The sequence below is a fragment of the Vulpes vulpes genome, chromosome 7 (genome assembly GCF_048418805.1).
Source record: "Vulpes vulpes isolate BD-2025 chromosome 7, VulVul3, whole genome shotgun sequence".
In the NCBI taxonomy this organism is placed as follows: Eukaryota; Metazoa; Chordata; class Mammalia; order Carnivora; family Canidae; genus Vulpes; species Vulpes vulpes.
Window position 1 is genome coordinate 46,489,912 of NC_132786.1, and position 19,080 is coordinate 46,508,991.

Genomic DNA, 19,080 nt, shown 5'->3' on the forward strand with positions numbered 1-19,080 from the left:
CTCCATTGTTATGCATTTTCTCCTGACAGTGAAAAAAAGAGAAAGAAAAGTTCTGAATAGACAAAGTAGACAACATATTTTAGGAAATAAAATATACATTTATGTATAAAACTCCTATTCTTTAATAAACATTGTTACAGAGTCAATTTTCGTATTTTTCCAGTTCACTGCCTTTCCCAGTTCATCGAACTTATCAATATAAATGGAAGAGAAAAGTTGTTTTCTTTAACTCAGAGTTAGTTAATGAGAGATCCCATGCAAGGAAAGGACATAAAAAAAATCACTGTAATAGGAATTTTTTAAATCTGAAAATTACGTATTGTCCTTTGGTTCTTGTGAAACGTATATTCAAAAATCAGCATGTTTCTTCACATTTGCATTTGTTTCTATGGAATTAATAGGTCACTCTGACAATCTCGTAATTATCTGCATTTTAGAAAAAAATGACAACAGTATAATGTATATATTGGACAAAATTAATAGTACGTCATTTCATGGTTCTCTGACACAAATCCTCATAAAATACCATAGCACCTGTAGTATGGAAGCTCTAGCAATTGCAATGCCAAATATGTATGGAAACACATCTAAGGCAATTGCATGGCTATTTAAAGGTGGGTGGCACACATTAAGTTTTTATTATTGATTAAAGGTTCCAAAATGGAGTAAGTTCACTTCAAAACCATATCAAGGGGATCCCTGGGTGGCTCAGTGGTTTAGCACCTGTCTTTGGCCCAGGGCGTGATCCTGGAGTCCTGGGATCAAGTCCCGTGTCGGGCTCCCAGCATGGAGCCTGTTTCTCCCTCTTCCTCTGTCTCTGCCTCTCTCTCTTTCTCTCTCTATGTCTATCATGAATAAATAAATAAATAAATAAATCTTTAAAAAATATATCAAGTTTATTTTACAGAAGTATTCTGTGAAAGGAAAACTATAAGCAGATTTATGGAGATCCACCCTCTCAAAAGTACATGCTCTTGAGCAGAAGATCTGAAGTGCGGTGTAGTTTTTAAGTTGACTTTAAAAGTAATGAAAATAAGAAGTGAAAATCTTCAGAACTACATTAATGGAAGTTGCTGTGGTAGTTTGTGAAATACAGCCCCATGGGTAGATTTTTGTTTGTTATCTCTTTCTTTTTGATTTTTTTCTAACAGCTGAGGCTTCCACATATGACTTCAAGAAAGTTGCAATTGAGTTATAGTATGCTAGAAATGAGAATCTGATGAAATTAAAATGTCAATAATTTATATTGACATCCAACAGCACAGAACTCAGAAACACGGTGACTCATTTCCATAACTCATACTATTACAAAATATTTTTTTCCATTTTTACCATATTCTTATTTAAAGTTCATTGCCTGATTGTAGCACTTGATAGTTAAAGCACATTTCACGAAGTATTTCCGTAACATATCCACTCAGCAGAATCTAAAAGGTAGTCAGACTTGTTTTCTTCATTTCCTAGAATGCCCCCAGTGTGAATCAAGGTGTGTGTGGGGAGGATACTCTGAATTCAATTGAAGGTGGGAGACCCACTATGTGGATTTCCATATGGGTAATCATACTCTTTAAGCCTATAGGAGATCATATGTTCATAAAACTATAAAATGAACCTGATATTAAAATTAGAAGAAATACTGTTGAATATTTTGAAATGAAAAGTGTATATACACCATCAGGATTGATGCATTATATGGGGGCAGGAGCAATGGGGACTAAACAAACTAGCAAATATAAAGTAGACAAACTCAGTTGTGTTTGTGTGACTTTTTTGGTCATTATTTTAAGATACTATCAGAATTTAAGAAATGAATAAAAGCACTAGTGTATATAGAAAGAGAGTAACATTTTGACTTTGCTAGATTCTGTTGTATTAAGAGCCATTCAATCAAATATAGTGGATATCATACTGAAAATTCGGAGAGAAGACAATAAAACAAAGAAACAAGAGCCCTCTGGAGGTTGGCAGTTTATGAAATGGCATATTTTGAAGAACATGGTTTAGAAGATATCCAAATATGAGAGAAATTGACTCTTGTGGCAGTACATATTTTATTATGTAGAAACATTATATGTGGTTTGAGTTACCTGTATCTACTCATTTTTAAGTGTATTGTACATTCCTAAAGAGCAAGAAATAGTGCTAAGTTTTTAACAAATATTAACTCATTTCATGGTCTCAAGAGTTCTATGGAATAGTGATATATAACCTCATTTAGCTTATGAAAAAGTAAAACTCAGAAAAAGTATTTATATGTATGCATTATTGCTAAGTAGTCTTTCATTATTTGAACATTAATATACTACATTGCCTCTAATTTTTTTAAAGATTTTATTTATTTATTCATGAGAGAGAGACAGAAAGACAGACAGAGAGAGAGAGAGGCAGAGACACAAGCAAAGGGAGAAGCAGGCTCCATGCAGGGAGCCTGACGCGATCCCCAGTCTCTGGGATCAGGCCCTGGCCTGAAGACGGCACTAAACCATTGAACCACCTGGGCTGCCCAATTGCCTCTAATTGAAATGAGAAGTCTGTATTAAAAAGTTAGTGAGATAATTGTAAAAATAAAATTCATTCTCTTGTTACTATGAAAATGTCAGCATGATGAAACTGTTCCACATTTTATTATTGTTTAACTTTCTCTGACTTATGTTGTTTAATGGCAAGCTGTATGTAAGAGTTCTCTTTTCTCTACATCCTTGCCAACACATTATTTCTTGTCTTTTCAATACTAGCGCTTTTGACTGGTGTGAGGTGATCATTGCAGTTTAGGTTTTCATTTCCTTGAGGATTAATGACATTAAGCATCTTTTCATATGTTTATTGGCAATCTGTATATCTTCTTCATAAAAAATGTCTATTCAGGTCCTTTGTCTATTTCTTTATCAGGTAATTTGGATTTTAGTGTTGAATTATAGGAGTTCTTTATTTATTTATTTATTTATTTATTTATTTATTTATTTTTGATATTATCCTCTTATCAGATATATCATTTGTGAATACCTTCTCTGATAGGGTAGGTTGGGTTTCAAAAGCTTTTATTTTGATGTAGTCCCAATAGTTTATCTTTGGTTTTGTTTTCCTTGCCTAAGGAGACATATCAAGAAAAGTGTTACTAAAGCTGATGTCCAAAGCATTACTATGTTTCCTTCTAGGAATTTTATGGTTTCAGGCCTCACATTTAGATCTTTAATACATTTTGACTTTATTTTTGTGTGTTGTGTAAAAAAGTGGTTCAATTTCATTCTTTTCATGTAGTTGTCCAGTTTTTCTAACACTATTTGTTGAAGAGACTGTCTTTTCCCCATTGTATGTTATTGCCTCCTTTATGATAGATTAACTATACAGCTGTGGGTTTATTTCTGGGTTCTCTATCCTGTTCCATTGGTCTGTGCATCTATTTTTCATGCCAGACCATACTGTCATGATTACTCTAACTTGGGAATATAACCTGAAATCTGGGAATTGTGATACCTCCAGGTTTATTCTTTTTTCTCAAGATTATGTTGGCTAGTCAAGGTCATTGTGGTTCTATACAAAATGTAAGGTTATTCATTCTAGTTTTGTGAATTTTTATATAGATTACATTAAGTTTCTATAGAAACTTTGCTTTGGATAGTATGGATATTTAACAATATTAATTCTCCCAATCTATGAACATGGTATATTGTTCCATTTGTTTGTGACATCTTCAGGTTTTTTCATCAGTGTCTTACAATTTTAATTGTACAGATTTTTCATCTCATCAATTAAATTTATTCTCAGGTATTTTTTATATTTGCTGAAATTATAAATGTTTTTTTTCTTAGTTTCTTTTTCTGCCCCTTTATTAATAGTGTATAGAAATGCAACAAATATTCTACATATTAATTTTGTATCCTACAAACTGTATTTATTTCTATATATTTATGGGAACCTTTAGTCTTTAAAGGAATTGCCTTATTAGGAATGGCCCCTGTATAGTCTGCACATATCTAGAAGTTTGGGCTGGCTGGCTGTAGCTATAGCAGGTGCAGGCCAAGGGTCCTGAGGTACTGCATACTGGTGCCACCCTGGAATAGCTGGAGCTAAAGTAGGCATTTGCTCGGGGTGTTCCAGGGTGCTCTGGGAGGTCGCAGGAACTAAAATGGGCATGGGCCAGGTGGTCTTGTGATGCTTGCTGCGGGGGACTCTGGTGGAACGGCTGGAGCTGAAATAGAAGAGAGGTCCCAAGGCACTCTGAGCAGTGGGTGCTTTGGTCAAGTCTTCTGAAACCAAACCATGGATGGGCCTGGGGTATTTTGGGGTCTTGCATCTGTGTCACCTTGGTGCAATGGCTGAGGCCATAGTGGGCATTGTCCAAGGGTGTCCTAGAATGTGCTGCACTGGGGTCACCTTGATGGAACAGCTAGAGGTTGTATGGGCACAGGTGAGGGGCCTGCCTTGGGCAGATGGCTCAGATTAGTGTGAATTAGGAGTCTAGGGCTCTCTAAGGTAGTGGACTGACTAGGGCACCATACCCTACTTTCATCTACACTATCAAGATGGAGGGGGGGAATGTAAACGGTGGCACTTGCCAGCCCCCTTGACCCCAGAGAACACTCACTGAGTCAGGAGTCCAGCTAGGGCACTCAGATCCTGCTTATTTCTGTCTGTACTATCAAGTTGAAAGCTGAATGTAAATAATGGCACTCACCAGGGCCTCCAACCCTGGAGAGTTCCTACGCTCTCCCCTTATGGCAGGACTCTAGGGCTCATTCCTTTGTTCTAGTTGCTTTTTTGAACTATGGCTTTTTTTCCCCTGTGCCCCAGGGTAGGTGACTCTGTTCACAGTTCCTGGGTACTAGCCCCCCATTTCACACACACACACCCCTGAAGTCTGCAGTGTCAGAGATAGTTTCCTTCATTATGGTGTCTCTGTCTCTTATGCCATTCTCTGTGTGGTCCCTTTCTCTCTATCATTTGCTGTGCAGATGCTGCTGTTCAGTCAGCCCATAGTTCTTTTTCAGGAGAAATTGCTCTCTATATAAAGAGATTCATTATATCCATGGGAGAGGTTGAGTTCAGGATCTTTCTATGTCATGAGCTTGGACCCCCAGATAATATAAAGCATATCCTATGAAGGAAAAAAAAGCTGCTAATATTACACTTTATATTTTAACCACTTGGGAAGAAGTAAAGTAATGGAAAGAAACTAAGAAAAATCCAAATCAAAAGTTCAGACTTTAACTTTGTCATCATTCAGATGGTGAATGATGAAATAGTACCATTTTTCCAAAATGTTCCAAGGTCTATTCTATACCTTCAGGTTATTACATAGTTAAATACTTAAAACATGAAAATAGTTATTTTTATTTTTCCCAATGTAAATGATGAATGTGAAAATACTGTCTTATAATTTCCATTACAGATTAAAGATTGAGCCATTCTTTCTAGAAAGCCACATCAATAATTACTAAATGATGATGACAAAGGGTAAAAAAAGTGATCTGAGCAATTTAAGATGATTTTTACAATAAACTTTAACAATCCTCATTCTTAACAAGGGAAACTTCACAATCCATTTGATGAATGGACATGTGGGTACAAATACACAACCTTCTTAGACATAGCAAGCAAAGAAACACTTAGTAATGGGCAAATCCAATATTCGAGTAGACAGTTCGTGACAATATTAATTATTGTAACCTGCCAAAAGTCCTTAAAGTATATTCTACCAAATAAATCTTTGTCACAGCGATCCAATGAAGAAGTTTTAGTAAGAGCAAATAGGCTTTTAAATTGCTGAAAACTTATTAATATTTCCATATAATAAAGAAATGTAGTTCTTTTATAAAAAGTATTTGCTTTTTCTCTCTAAGTGCTCTCCATTGAGATTAGACTTCTGTAGGGGAAATAAGGGGAAATATGACATAATAAAAATGGTAAGCATGAGGCATATGAGCCAACAGCATGATGTTGATAAGGGAAATTTGCTAGATGTGTCACAGCACTAGCTTAGCAGTACAGATGTGAAACCATTAAAATCCTTGCATATGCAATGCAGCTAGTGAGATATTTAAGTGGCTGGTATATATATAATCATTGCACTTTTCCTTCTCTAATGGAACACTGTCTAGTTAGTCAATCAGTCTTCAATTTTTCTTTCATGTATACAGGCATTTTACTAGAAATAGTAAAAAGAATTGTCACTGCCTTCAGGGAGGTTAAAATTGAATGGAGGAATTGAATAAAAATAAACAGAATCATATTAAAAGAAACATGTACAACGTAGCCTTCCTCCTACAAATGAATTCTATTTTATACACATGTGAATAATCCACTTGATAGATTGCTTGAAGTATTAGGGTCTGTACTGTTTATCACAATCATGACCAATTTCTTTTGATTTGAACTAGAATCGGTTTAATGAGTGTAAACTATTTATTGAAAGACAGGGAGAGAGAAGGAACACACATGCACACTCATGAGCAGTCAAGAGAGACAGAGGGAGAGGGAGAAAGAATCAAAGCAGGCTCCAGGCCCAGAACACAGCCCAACATATGGATCCATCTCACAACCCTGAGATCATGATCTGAGCTGAAATCAAAAGTCGGTTGCATATCCGACTGAGCCACTCAGGTGCCCCATGAGTGTAAAATTTTAAAGTTACTTTAAAAATTAGAAAATCAAGTTTTGATGTTAAAATAAATAAATATGATTCCAAAGTGAAATAGAATTAATGTAAAGGTTATGTTGCACTTATTTCCTGTTAATATGGGAATTGGGCTAACTGTATGCCTGTGTGAAGAATACTAAATACTGTAACGTGTGTCCCAGTTATGACTACGAGTAAATGCATTGTTAAGTGAGGTTTCTGCGCTTTCTTCTCCCACATTTTCATTACCTCTTCCTGGATTTTTTTTTTTTTTTTGCATTTGTAATCATTAGCTGTAAGTGTTCTTTGAGGTATCTCATTCCTCTATATTTAAGGTGACTGTATAAAGTATGATCCAAACTGACACTTCTGAAAGAGAAACAGGAATGCTAAAACAATACATAATAAACCTACAGTGTCTACGGCAAATCAGGTTACCCCATCTAAAATTTTTGTTTTAGAGATTGTAAACATTCCCATCACTTGTTTGAAAACGACTTCTAAATAACTATCATATATCAACTTTTTCTAATTTCCTAGCTTATTCAATAACATGCAGTGATTCCCATTGCCATATTGAGCTACTCAAGACTCCATTGTGTAACCTAGATCATACACCCAAAGGCACATTCATTGTCTTCTTTTCCCTGAGCTATACCATAGATCTATTCAATCAAACTGGATTTTTTTTCACATCCCATAATTTAACTTTTTAATGTCTATAATTATGTTGTTTCTTCTACCTGGAATTCACTCTTTAACTCTTTATTTCTATTTTTTGTTTGTTTTTGTTTTTATTGAAGTTCGATTTGCCAACATATAGTATAACACCAGTGTTCATCCCATCAGGTGCCCTCTGCAGTGCCCGTCTCCTAGTTGCCCCATCCCCCCGCCCACCTTCCCTTCCACAACCCTTTGTTTGTTTCCCAGAGTTAGAAGTCTCTCATTATTTGTCCCTCTCTAATTTTTCCCACTCATAAAAGTATTGTTAATTCTTTAGGCATCCCTACTTAATCCTTTATTAATATGACTTCTCCTTCATAAACAAAGAGAGAATGAGTTCTCTACCTCTCTTGAACTTTGTTTATACTTTTTACATTACTAATTCATCATTTTACTTTACTGTTTTATTCTACAAATATATGAAATTAGCTTTTAAGCAGCGTTATAACTTCACTGAGGATTATGGATTTCACCTTATTATTACTGTATCTTATAGTATCTTGTTTTATTTTGGCTGTAGTAAATATTCAGTAAAAATATATTGATCTATTAAAAAACAACTATAGGGGCACTGGGTGGCTCAGTAGTTGAGCATCTGCCATTGGCTCAGGTTGTGATTCTGAGTTCGTAGGATCGAGTCCCGCATCAGGCTTTTCACGGGAAGCCTGCTTCTCCCTCTGCCTATGTCTCTGCCTCTGTCTTTGTGTCTCTCATGAACAAATAAAATCTTTTAAAAAAAAGGTAAAAGTAAAACAAAAAAACAGTTTTAATATTAAATTAGAATAGTATTATGAATGCATAATTTATCAGTATTAGTAAGCATTATTTGTAACATTGTTTATTTCTTGTGTTTATTTTCTTTTCTGCTATTATTTTATGAAATAACTGAATTCTGTGTAATGGAATTGATTTTGATTGGATATTAAAAATGATTGATGGCAAGATACAGAAATAAATCCTTCTACTATTTTTAAATAGTAGGCATTCAATAATTCTAAGACTGAGCAAAAAAACATATTCGTTCATATGGAGAATAGTGTTTTGAACATGATTAATGTTTAAGTTTTTATATTTCCTTAGACAAACTTCATATGACTCAGTAGATGGTCTAAATTAGAAAACTGAATCATATTAACTCATAATTAAATTCAATGTGTCATCTTATAAAAATGACTTTTATTCATTAAGATATAGAATAGAATATCTGCTACAAAATTATATTTTTTTAAATTTCTCAACTTTAAAAAAATTTCTCAACTTTTGTCTAAGAATGAAATTTTCTAAATTTGTGAGGGTTTAGAATTCATTTTGTGAAGCTTTCTCATATTTTATTTCATCTTTTAGAGGTGAAGAGTCTTTTCTGGGGCCATGTTAATGTTTTTCAGCTTTATTTCATATAACACCTTTTGTAGTACTGCATACATAGTTGTACTCAATAAATATTGGTTGAATAATTCAAAGTTTGCTTTTCCTGCAAAATCTTACTTGGAGGATAAAATGTTATTGTCTGACGCTAGAATTAGGAATCTGGGCAAACATAATATTGAATTTCTGCCTATGGTGACTGATTAAGGAGATTATTTATTAAAAATTATGCAATCATCCCAAAGCACTACTATATTCTTTCTATAGAGGAACCTTATTTTACCAAATCATTTGTAAATTAAGCAAACAAAAAAAAATAACCTATCATAAAATTCCTATAGATCAGTGGGGATATATGGGCTGTCTAAATTTCCTCTCTTATAAAGATATACAATTTAGACAGCAGGCATGTACATGTACAGATGAAAAGACCATGGCAACACAGAGGGAGAACATGGCCATGCACAAGCTAAGGAGACAAGCTTCAGAAGAAATAGAATCAGAACTGTGAGAACATACATTTCTGCTCTTTGTGCCGTCCAGTCTGTGGTACTTTGTTATGGAAACCTGAGCAAACTAATAAAGCATCCAAATACTTTTGCTATTGCCTAACTGGGTTGGCTCAGCCTTCTTGAAGACCCAGCTTGACTCTACTGCTTTATGAATTCAGTCAGATCCAGTCTGGAAAGATCATTAACCTACTATCATAGAAATTTTCCTGGATATGTAGCCTTAAACATTTTTTTCTTTCTCAAGACCCAGACAAAGGGGGCTTCCTCTATGCATGCCCTTGTTTTTCTTATCAAGAACAATATGGAAAAAAAATAACAATATGGAAGAGCAGCTTTCCACTCTAGCTTGTTACGTGGGAGAAGTTTAAAATGGAGAAAATGTGACTTATTTGATTCTGCTTTTATCATCACATGAAATGTAAGAAAGAGACTTTCCAGTGACTAGTTTGGACTAATTGGAATGCTTAGGAAGTGCTGCTATCCACATGCTCGCTTGTAATTTCCCAACATAGTTCAGTAGCAAGATATCAATGAATCCAACCAAAAGGATTGTCCTATTTGCAACCTCAGTGTCTTCATTGTTACGCTCCTGTACCATCACTGTAATATGAATTAGTGACATGATGCAGTGAGAGGGCTCTACTATTTCTTCTCGGTTCACTTTTGCAAGATATAAATTATCCAATAATGTCAACAGCCTAACTGTGATGTTTTCCACTATCACCTAATATGCAGGACACCCAGTAGGAGTCTGAAACCACAGATAGCACAGAACCCTATACATACTATATTCTTTCCTACACATGCAAGCCTATAATGAGATTTAATTTGTAAATTAGGGGGCAGCCCGGGTGGCTCAGCAATTTAGCACCGCCTTCGGCCCAGGGCATGATCCTGGAGCCCCGGGATCAAGTCCCACATCAGGCTCCCTGCATGGAGCCTGCTTCTCCCTCTGCCTGTGTCTCTCTCCCTCTCTCTCTCTCTGTGTCTGTCTCTCGTGAACAAATAAATAAAATCTTAAAAAAATAATTTGTAAATTAGGGACAATAAGAGATTAACAACAATATTACTAAAATAGAATAAGTATAATAATTTATTGTAATAAAAGGTATATGAGTATGGTCTCTGTCTTTTGAAATATGTTTTACCATATTCACCCTTCTTGTGATGTGTGAGATGATTAAATGCTGATGTGATGAGATAAAGTGAAGTGAATGATGTGAATGTTTTGATGTAGCATTAGGCTACCATTGACCTTCTGACTCTATTTCAGAAGGATGATCATCAGCTTCCAAACTTTGATCACGGGTAATGAAGACCGTGGCAAGTGAAACCACAGGTAAGCGTGGAGCTACCATAATGTGGCTCAAGAGGGTAAGCAAGCATGCTTGCTTCTATCTTTAAAATGCATCCATGGCACCCATTAGAATATTATGCACAAAGAATATATCTCAAAACCCAGCTATGTTTACCTTATGGTATACACCTTTTGGTGTATTGAGTCAGTGACTGTCTAAATTCTTTATATTTTGTTCAGCTGCTTTTTAAACTTTTAATTTGTCTTCGTATAGATATATTATCATATTAATATAAAATTTCCATTTTCTATGTGTTCTATAACCTCTACTGCCATTCATTCAGCATGTATTTATTGAAGGCCCAATGTACACGATCCTGTTACCTTTTAGTTATCTTGCCTTTTTTTTTTTTAATACTATGATCTATTCAGCTATTATTCAAAACTGAATGCTGTCCTCAGGGATCTCAGTCTACTACAGAGATAATTCATATATACAAATAGCAGTAGGAGAAACATATGACTTCTAAGGATTTGCTCTCGATAGAGGGGAAATACATTTCCATTGTAATTTTTTATAGGCCAAAATTGGTAGGAAAACCTAAAAATCTGATAATCATTAACAGGAAAGTGTTCCCATTTTTTTTTTTCTTCTGGTGCATTTATTGCACAGGAGGGAGATTCAGGTGGAGTAAGTAGTGGAAAGCCAATTGCTTGAGAGAGAAAGTCAAAAAAGGTTGGTGGAGGTTGAGGATTGACACCTAAAAAGAGAAGAGTCTTGAGAGAAGTAGTGTCCCCCAGATGGTGATACTCTCGGAAATGAATTATGGACAAGCACTGGAAGACAATATCTCTTTCAGTAAATGGTTCATGAATTTTTAGGATAGCAGTGTTCTAATTTCAGTTGTTGGTAGTCAACTGGCATTCTTAAATCTCTCTTATTAAATCAAAATTTTAGAAAAATCTCTAAGTACGCCATCCTTGTAGTGATGGGCCTTTTGGTGAATGAAAGAATTGAGATCCAGCATATTGGGACACAGTGCAGCAAAAAGGCATAGTGGTCATTAAAAATTGGTCAGAGTAAGGATCAATAATTTAGTGAATAGAAAACTATAATAAAAGGAAAGAATCTACCAGGAAAAAATGTAATTTATACCATAGCCCCCAGCCGAGAGTAAATGGGGGAGAAAAATAGATTTCCCATTAATTATAGAATGAGGATCTCCCAAGACATTATATGTGGTTATGAAAGTAAAGGACAACCAAGAAGCCTTAAGGGAAATATGAGATATGAAAATAAATACCTGGGTTACAGTATGAAGGGACCTCAAAGAGATTCAGAAAGAACTCAGGGTATATTCAGGTGAAGAATAAAGCAGTCTGAAATAAGCACTTAATACAGTGTGTGCTCAGTGATTGTCAGCTGTGGTTGCTGCCACCCATGACATTCCTTGGACATCTTCCTTTTCTGGTGCGTTATCTTTTGATCTATTTTTCAAGGCTCATCTTATCAGTTGAGGAACTTAATTTCTCTCCGAATTTGTTGCAAATCAGTACAATTTAACCAGTCTCAAATCTATTCAAAATCTGTTCTTCATAGACAAGTTATTTTGTCCCCAAATCAACAAATCCAGATATCAAAATTCTAAAAGGTAGCATAATTTAAGTATTGTAGGCAAAATATTGTGTGCATATCTTGTTACACATTTTATTAAGTTCTCCATTCTAGCTTTTTACCTGGACTGCATTCTTACATAACACAAAGTTGCTGTAAAAGGGCCGAAATGCTAAATGCAGTTAGCACAGTGAAAGATATATAACCAAATATTATTATATAAATGAATACAAATGAGAACTTCAGTGATTGTTGGGGCTTCTTAGAAGAAGCAAGCTCTGTAAAATCATGATGGCATCAAATATTATTCTTTTACCATCTCTATAGGTCCTTATAGATACCTCCCCCTTACAGTCCCTATATGTCCTTATAAATGCCTCCCCATATAATAAGAATCTTTCAGGAAAAATCAATCTCAGTTAAGTATATATGTAGTTCACAAGTAATTTTATAATTTCATAAACTATAAACTATTTTAGTTCTATGATTGCCAGTCATTATGACATGCCTGTATTACCTCTTGTATTTACATTATAATCTTCTCAGGTAGATACTATTGTATTTGCATTTTACCTGTAAGGAAACAGAGAAGCACAGAAGGGCTAAGTATCTCAGCCAAATCATCATTTGGACTTGTATTTGACCTTGACTGTAGAAAGTCTCACTCTCAAGTTGATACCTTTATCCACTATCTTTGGTAGCCATGCAACTATGCATTATTTGTGTAATTATTCTCAAAAATGCTACTACATATCAGCTATATTCAGTGAATATTTAATGAGTGCCTGGCTCTGTTCTTGGGACTGGTGACACAAAGATAAGTAATGATCATCCTTGCCACAGTCAGGCGCACCCCCTCGCACTCCTAACCTGTACTTCTCATCAGAAAAATCAACTGTATTCCTGCCACAAGTCTGACTCAGACATCACCATGGCTGCCCTATAAAAGGGCGTGGGACTGACCTGAAGATACAAGAGTTTGAGACTGGTGTCTTCATCTTTGCTTAATAATAAACTGGAGCACTAATGAATTCATCTAAGCTTTTAAAGTAGATAGTGTTTGCCCACTTTCATATCCACTCCTTTACTGATGTCATCTCTAGGGTGGTGGATTGACAGACCTGATTGAAAAATTTGAGGAAACAATGCATGCTCTGTTCAGCCCTTCCATCCTTTTAGGGGAGTGAATTGCTGCTGGGGAGTGGGCTCATGTGCTTCCTCAGGACTGTGCTCCTGAGTAGGTAGAGGACTGTAGGGCTTGGGTGGGGGAGCCTATAGATTCTGGGAGTCACTATTAGCATACCAAGTAGGCCAACAGCTTCAACCACATCCTCCAACATGTTATCTCTCAGTCTGAAGGATGGAAAAGAGAGCATTTCTCTCTCTCTGAGGAAACCCACACCCCCTTACTAGGTTAAGTTCTTTTTTTTTTTTTTTTATTTCAATAAGGAACAGACAAGTAATGAGTATCTGGGCCACAATTACCCGGGAAAATATGTACAATTTTCTGAGTTGTCACCCTTGTGTGTGTCTTTGTGGATATGTAGACAGCTAATCCTAAAGAACAAGCTAAACTCTTGCTTCTTTTCTTGCTAATGATTGCAATGTCTTAAAATTTTCACTTTCTTGCCCAGAATCACCTGCTATCCTATAACCACATGATAGCTGAGATCACTTGGAAATAGAGATCTTAAATTATTGGAGACATCAGTTTTAGGAAATAGGTTTCTTAGATGAAAAGTAGTAATTCCATTTTTGTCACATATATTTGACTTTTGACTCTCATAGTCTAGCTTTCCTCAATAGGCCTATCCATATAGCCAGTCAGCTTCCAGCCTTAGTGCATTCATTTAAATTTTAGTATCAATATTGTAACTATGTTATAAAGTTTATAACTCATAGCATTTTAGTATAGTCATATAGAATCAAGAACAGTATCATAATTGCACAAAGGGGCCATTAAGTCTGCTGGCTGGAGTAAAAACACTTATGAATGAATCTGGATTAAGCCCTGTTGCAAGTGAGGGGATCTGGGATGTCGAGACCAAGGGGCATGATACTTTATCCAGCTCACCTGGGCTTATGTGACTCAGGTGAAATTGATATTTCCGTACACAGCTGCCATGTGGCTACACCGCAGATACACCGAATTCTGGCCGCTTTTACAATGCTCTGAAGGTAAATGAGCAACATTCAATTCACCACTGATTTATATGGGAGTTATTACTTACAACATCTGTACTTCCAACACAAGTTGATTTAATTTGCTCAAATTTCCTGGTAATCATATAGTACACCGACCTGGAAAGGATATTCTTTCTTTTTCTTACTTTCCTGGAAAGGAGAACAACCATCCAATCCCTCCATGTGAATTTAATGCACTTTTACCTATGGCAGCCTTTGAGTGTAGCTTGCTAAGGAGTTGGAAAGGTTAAGGTACTTTGGCCTCATTCCCTGGGAAAATATGATTCTAGCATTGTTGCTCCAGAGTTTGTTTACTAGGCAATGAAACTGCAAAAACTGAACAAAGATAAACACTCTTTTAGCGGTGAGGCTACAAAATGGAAGGTGTTTAATCTCTAAAAAGACCAACTGTGTCATCTCTTTTCCCTGCAACCATAAGATCATTCCCTTTGGTATAATCCTTTTTCTCTCTCTGTCCAGTCCAGACTTAAGTGATACCAGATGTTGGCTGGCCAGCAATATTTTGTTCGTTTTTCGGCTGGAAAAATCAGCTTTCTCTTTTTTTCTTGCTTCTTTCTAAAACAAAAGATGAAACAAAATTTAACAAATTATTGTTGACTACAGCAAAGAATGAATTGATGTTAATTATCTTCTGACTACAGCAAAGCATGAATTGATGTTAATTATCTTCTGCATCAATTAGTAAACAAATATTTACTAACTGGCCACTCTGAACAGGACACTACAAGGGTTGTGGTTTGATCCCAGCCTAGTGAAGGATTTCCAGGATTAGTAACTTTTTATAAAGTAACATCACAATATACATGTATGTGTGTATCTTTAGTTATTTTATGGAAACTTTATTTTGTATAAATCAAACTACCATAACAAATTTTGTCCCAAATGTTTCCATAAAAAGTAGTTTTACTGTGTGGTGAGATTCACATCCAACATTCCTTTTTCATCAATCCATAAGAGGATACTTTAGCTGGACACCAGAGTCCTGGAGCAAAGTGAAGAGTCTCTACAAACAATAAATTGGATCCAAAATCTATCAAGGTGTCAGTCATCAATATGACTTTGAGTTCAATTATTCAGTAAACTCCCGTGTTCTGCCTTAAGGACACAGTATACATACACGTACATGAAGCACGCAACCTGATAGTCTAATTTGGCAGGAAACAATCTAAGGTAGTGTTTAAGAACATAGGTTTTAGAGGAAATTAGAACTGCCCAGGGAGGTCAAAGAAGTATATGAAGGGGCTTCAGATTCAAATCTGTAGAGGTTAGGAATAGGAGGAGGTAAACAGTAATAGTGGAAATAGAGTAATGGCTGTATTAGCCTGCTAGGGCTGCCCTAACTATGCACCACAGGCCCGGTGACTCAAACAACAGAAATTTATATCCTCACAGTTCTGGAGGCTGGAAGTCTCAGATCAAGGTATTAGCAGGTTTGGTTCTCCTGAGGCCTCCCTCCAGAGCTTTCGGATGGCTGCTGTTACACTGTGTCTTTACGTGGTCCTTTCTCTGGGCAAGCACATCCATGATATCTCTCTTTGTGTCTCCATTTCCTCTTCCTATCAGGACACCAGACAAATTGTATCAGGACCCTCCTAAACAGTGTCATTTTCACTTAATCAGCTTTTAAGAGCTCTATTTCCTAATATCATCACACTCTGATACCCTAGAAATTAGGGCTTCTGCATGTAACTTGGAGAAGTGGTCATAATTCAGCCCATAACAATGGCCATGAATCTAGCAGGAAATTAGGCATCGTGATGGATGCCAGCATGGATAGGTAATAACTATGAAGGGACAGAGCCTCCTTCTGACCATCCCATGTCTTATAAGCCTCAACAACCAGATGCAGCCCCAAGAATACAAGTAGGGGGAGATTTTAAGTTGCTCAAATAACTAAGATTGCCCTGAATTAACTAAGATTCATTTCTTCCACTAAAAAACATAGCCGTTAAGTGCAGTTATAGGAAAATTAAAAAGTAGTTTTGCTCTGGACTGTGTCTGTAATTTGGGATTATACCTGCTATAGCTATACTTCCTATATTGCCTGGCTATATCACAATACGAGGTTGCAAATAACTGAAAGAGATTCAGGCTAATTGAAGTAAAGCAATTTATTGAAAAGTTTCAGAGAACTCACAGAATTAATGGAAGGCTGCCCAGGGTGAATTTAAGAATGGCACGAACTCAGCAGCTCCAGAAAGATAAGAAGCAGGAGGCAGGGAGCAAAACAGTGGTCTTGTAGCTGAAAAGGCCTTGATGCGATGCTGAGAACGCTACTCTGGTGACGGCCACCACCAGGGTGAATGACCAGGCCATTCTAGCAGTCCTTGCATCACTTCCTTGAGAACCAAAGGCATGTGTTTATTGCCTGGGGGGTCCCGGAATAAGGAGAGAAAGGTCTGTGCTCTAGGCTTTATAGTGGAAGACAGTCTCTTGGAATTTTCTTCAAGACTATATACAAGGCCAAGACTATATAGAGGCCAAGATCATTGCTCACTAGGCAAAAAGGATGCTATTTGAGAGAGAACAGGAGCTAAAAAACCCAAATATGACATCACCCACTGTACTGGCACATAAAAAGCATCCAGTGTAGCAGCAGTTACTGTGTCTCTACTAATTATTCTTGCACATTATCAGTTCCAAGAATTCCCTAGGGAGGTAGTGAAAGAGAAAGTCAGTGTAGCCTAGAATAGTTGGATTGAGTTGAACAGAGGGTGTTGGCAGTGGGCAGATTGTGAATGTATAGGATGTGAATAATTAGAGCAGGAGATACAGCAAGTTCCAGGGCGGAGTTGCATGAGCTCAGGCGGGTAGACGGAAGGCAGCGTGATTGATCGTCAGTGTGCAGATGGTCTCTGAGCTGGCTGAGGCAGACCAGCTTGCATACTTCCAGTGGGAGTCCCATAGAGAAACTCTTATGTTTCCACAAGAAGGAGTTTGATTTATTGGTTAAAAGGAAGCCATTGTAGGTTCTTGAGCAACAATTTCCCAGTGGCCCAACGTCTCCTTTGTTTGAAGTTTAAGGACAGAACAGCTGAAGTTGTTCAGGGGCCCAGGAACCTCAGTTGTCATCAATTTTCCTTTTAGCTACTGTTAAGTGGTTCCCTTCTACCTAATATTTCATTTTCTTTGGAAATTTTGTTAGTGATCTTTTTTCTTCATGTGTTTCTTCCACTTTAAATACAAAAGCTATCGTATCTACTATTTATTTCTGGTTTTAAAACGATTTGAAAAAAAGCTTATGTCCCACGATGGCATGGAACATAAACTTTTTTGAGTTTTTTTTTTCCGATGCAAACTAGTTTTTATTCAGAGCTGGGAAATATTTTTATTACCAAACAGAAACAATAAAAGCGTGAACAAGGTAGCTGGGACAATTTTTGTACTCACCAGTTTTCACAAAAGATCAATTTGTGAAATCCTCCTTGGATGTAAGTGGATTTCAGTGCAAACTTCTGATTTTAGCTTTGTAACAAGCATTTGTTTTCCTGCATGCCCTCCTTTATGGAATATTTTTCAGAGCACATTGTTTTCTCTAAAGTCTTTAATACATTTGGATGATTTTTTTTTTCTATGTGAAGGTCAGTACAGATCCATAAACTTTTTTTTTTCTAAAGGACAGAGTTTAGATTTAAAACATCAAAATAAAAATAATAATAACTCTTCAATTACTGCTATAACTCTTGCCTCTGCCTCCCACTTCTCTGCCTTTGGTCCTACATATGTCCTTGCTGGGATACTGAGCAAGCACTGAAAGACACAGTGCTCTACTGGAGCAGACTGCCATGGAGAGTGTTGGACGGAATTATCCTTCTAATGCAGAAAGCATCTCCGTATCCATCTTGCTTTGCTATGTAATCTATGTAATGCTGCTGCTCCTTCCAGCAGGAGGTAGGATCTATTTCTCTAATTTCTTGATATTAGGCTGGCCTTTTGAATGGTTTTGATCAAGTAGAATGTGGTGGAAGAGTCATATGGAGGTGACTGATTTGCCACAGACAACAGAGAGCACAGATTGCCAGATGAGTGAAACCGTTCTGACTTTCCAGTCCCTTCAAGCCATCATATAGATAACTGGCCCTGCAGGTGGGAACCCCAGTTAGACCAGCATAAGAACTGCCCAGGTTGCCAATGAACAGAATTAAGGGAAACAATAAATCATTATGATTTTATGCCATTATTTTGGAGGGATTTTGTAATAGGAATAATAAATAAGGGATGACATGTTATTTTTCAAAAAGAGTTTTCTATTGGTGTAATTCTCAGTTCAGGTTGTTTATGTGTATGATGCTAAATCTGAGTCATTTCAATTATCTACTATGAATCATAGTTAAGAGCTTGTTATATAGCCGGCAAAGGATTTGACTATATGAAAATTCCAAATTCTTTTTTTTTAATATTTTATTTATTTATTCATGAGAGACACAGAGAGAAAGAGGCAGAGACACAGGCAGAGGGAGTAGCAGGCTCCATGCAGGGAGCCCGACGTGGGACTCAATCCCAGGTCTCCAGGATCACACCCTGGGCTGAAAGTGGCGCTAAAACCACTGAGGCACCTGGACTGCCGGAAAACTCCAAATTCTTAAAACAAAATTAATACTGTGCTGAGCAGAAAATTCTTATCCTTGCATAGTAAACTTAGTGAAAAGCCAAAAGAATCCAAGATGCATAAGGGATCATTTTGGATGGTATTATAGTATTACAGGGCCCTGATGCCCCTTTTCAGGGCCCAAGAGTTTATCCTAGC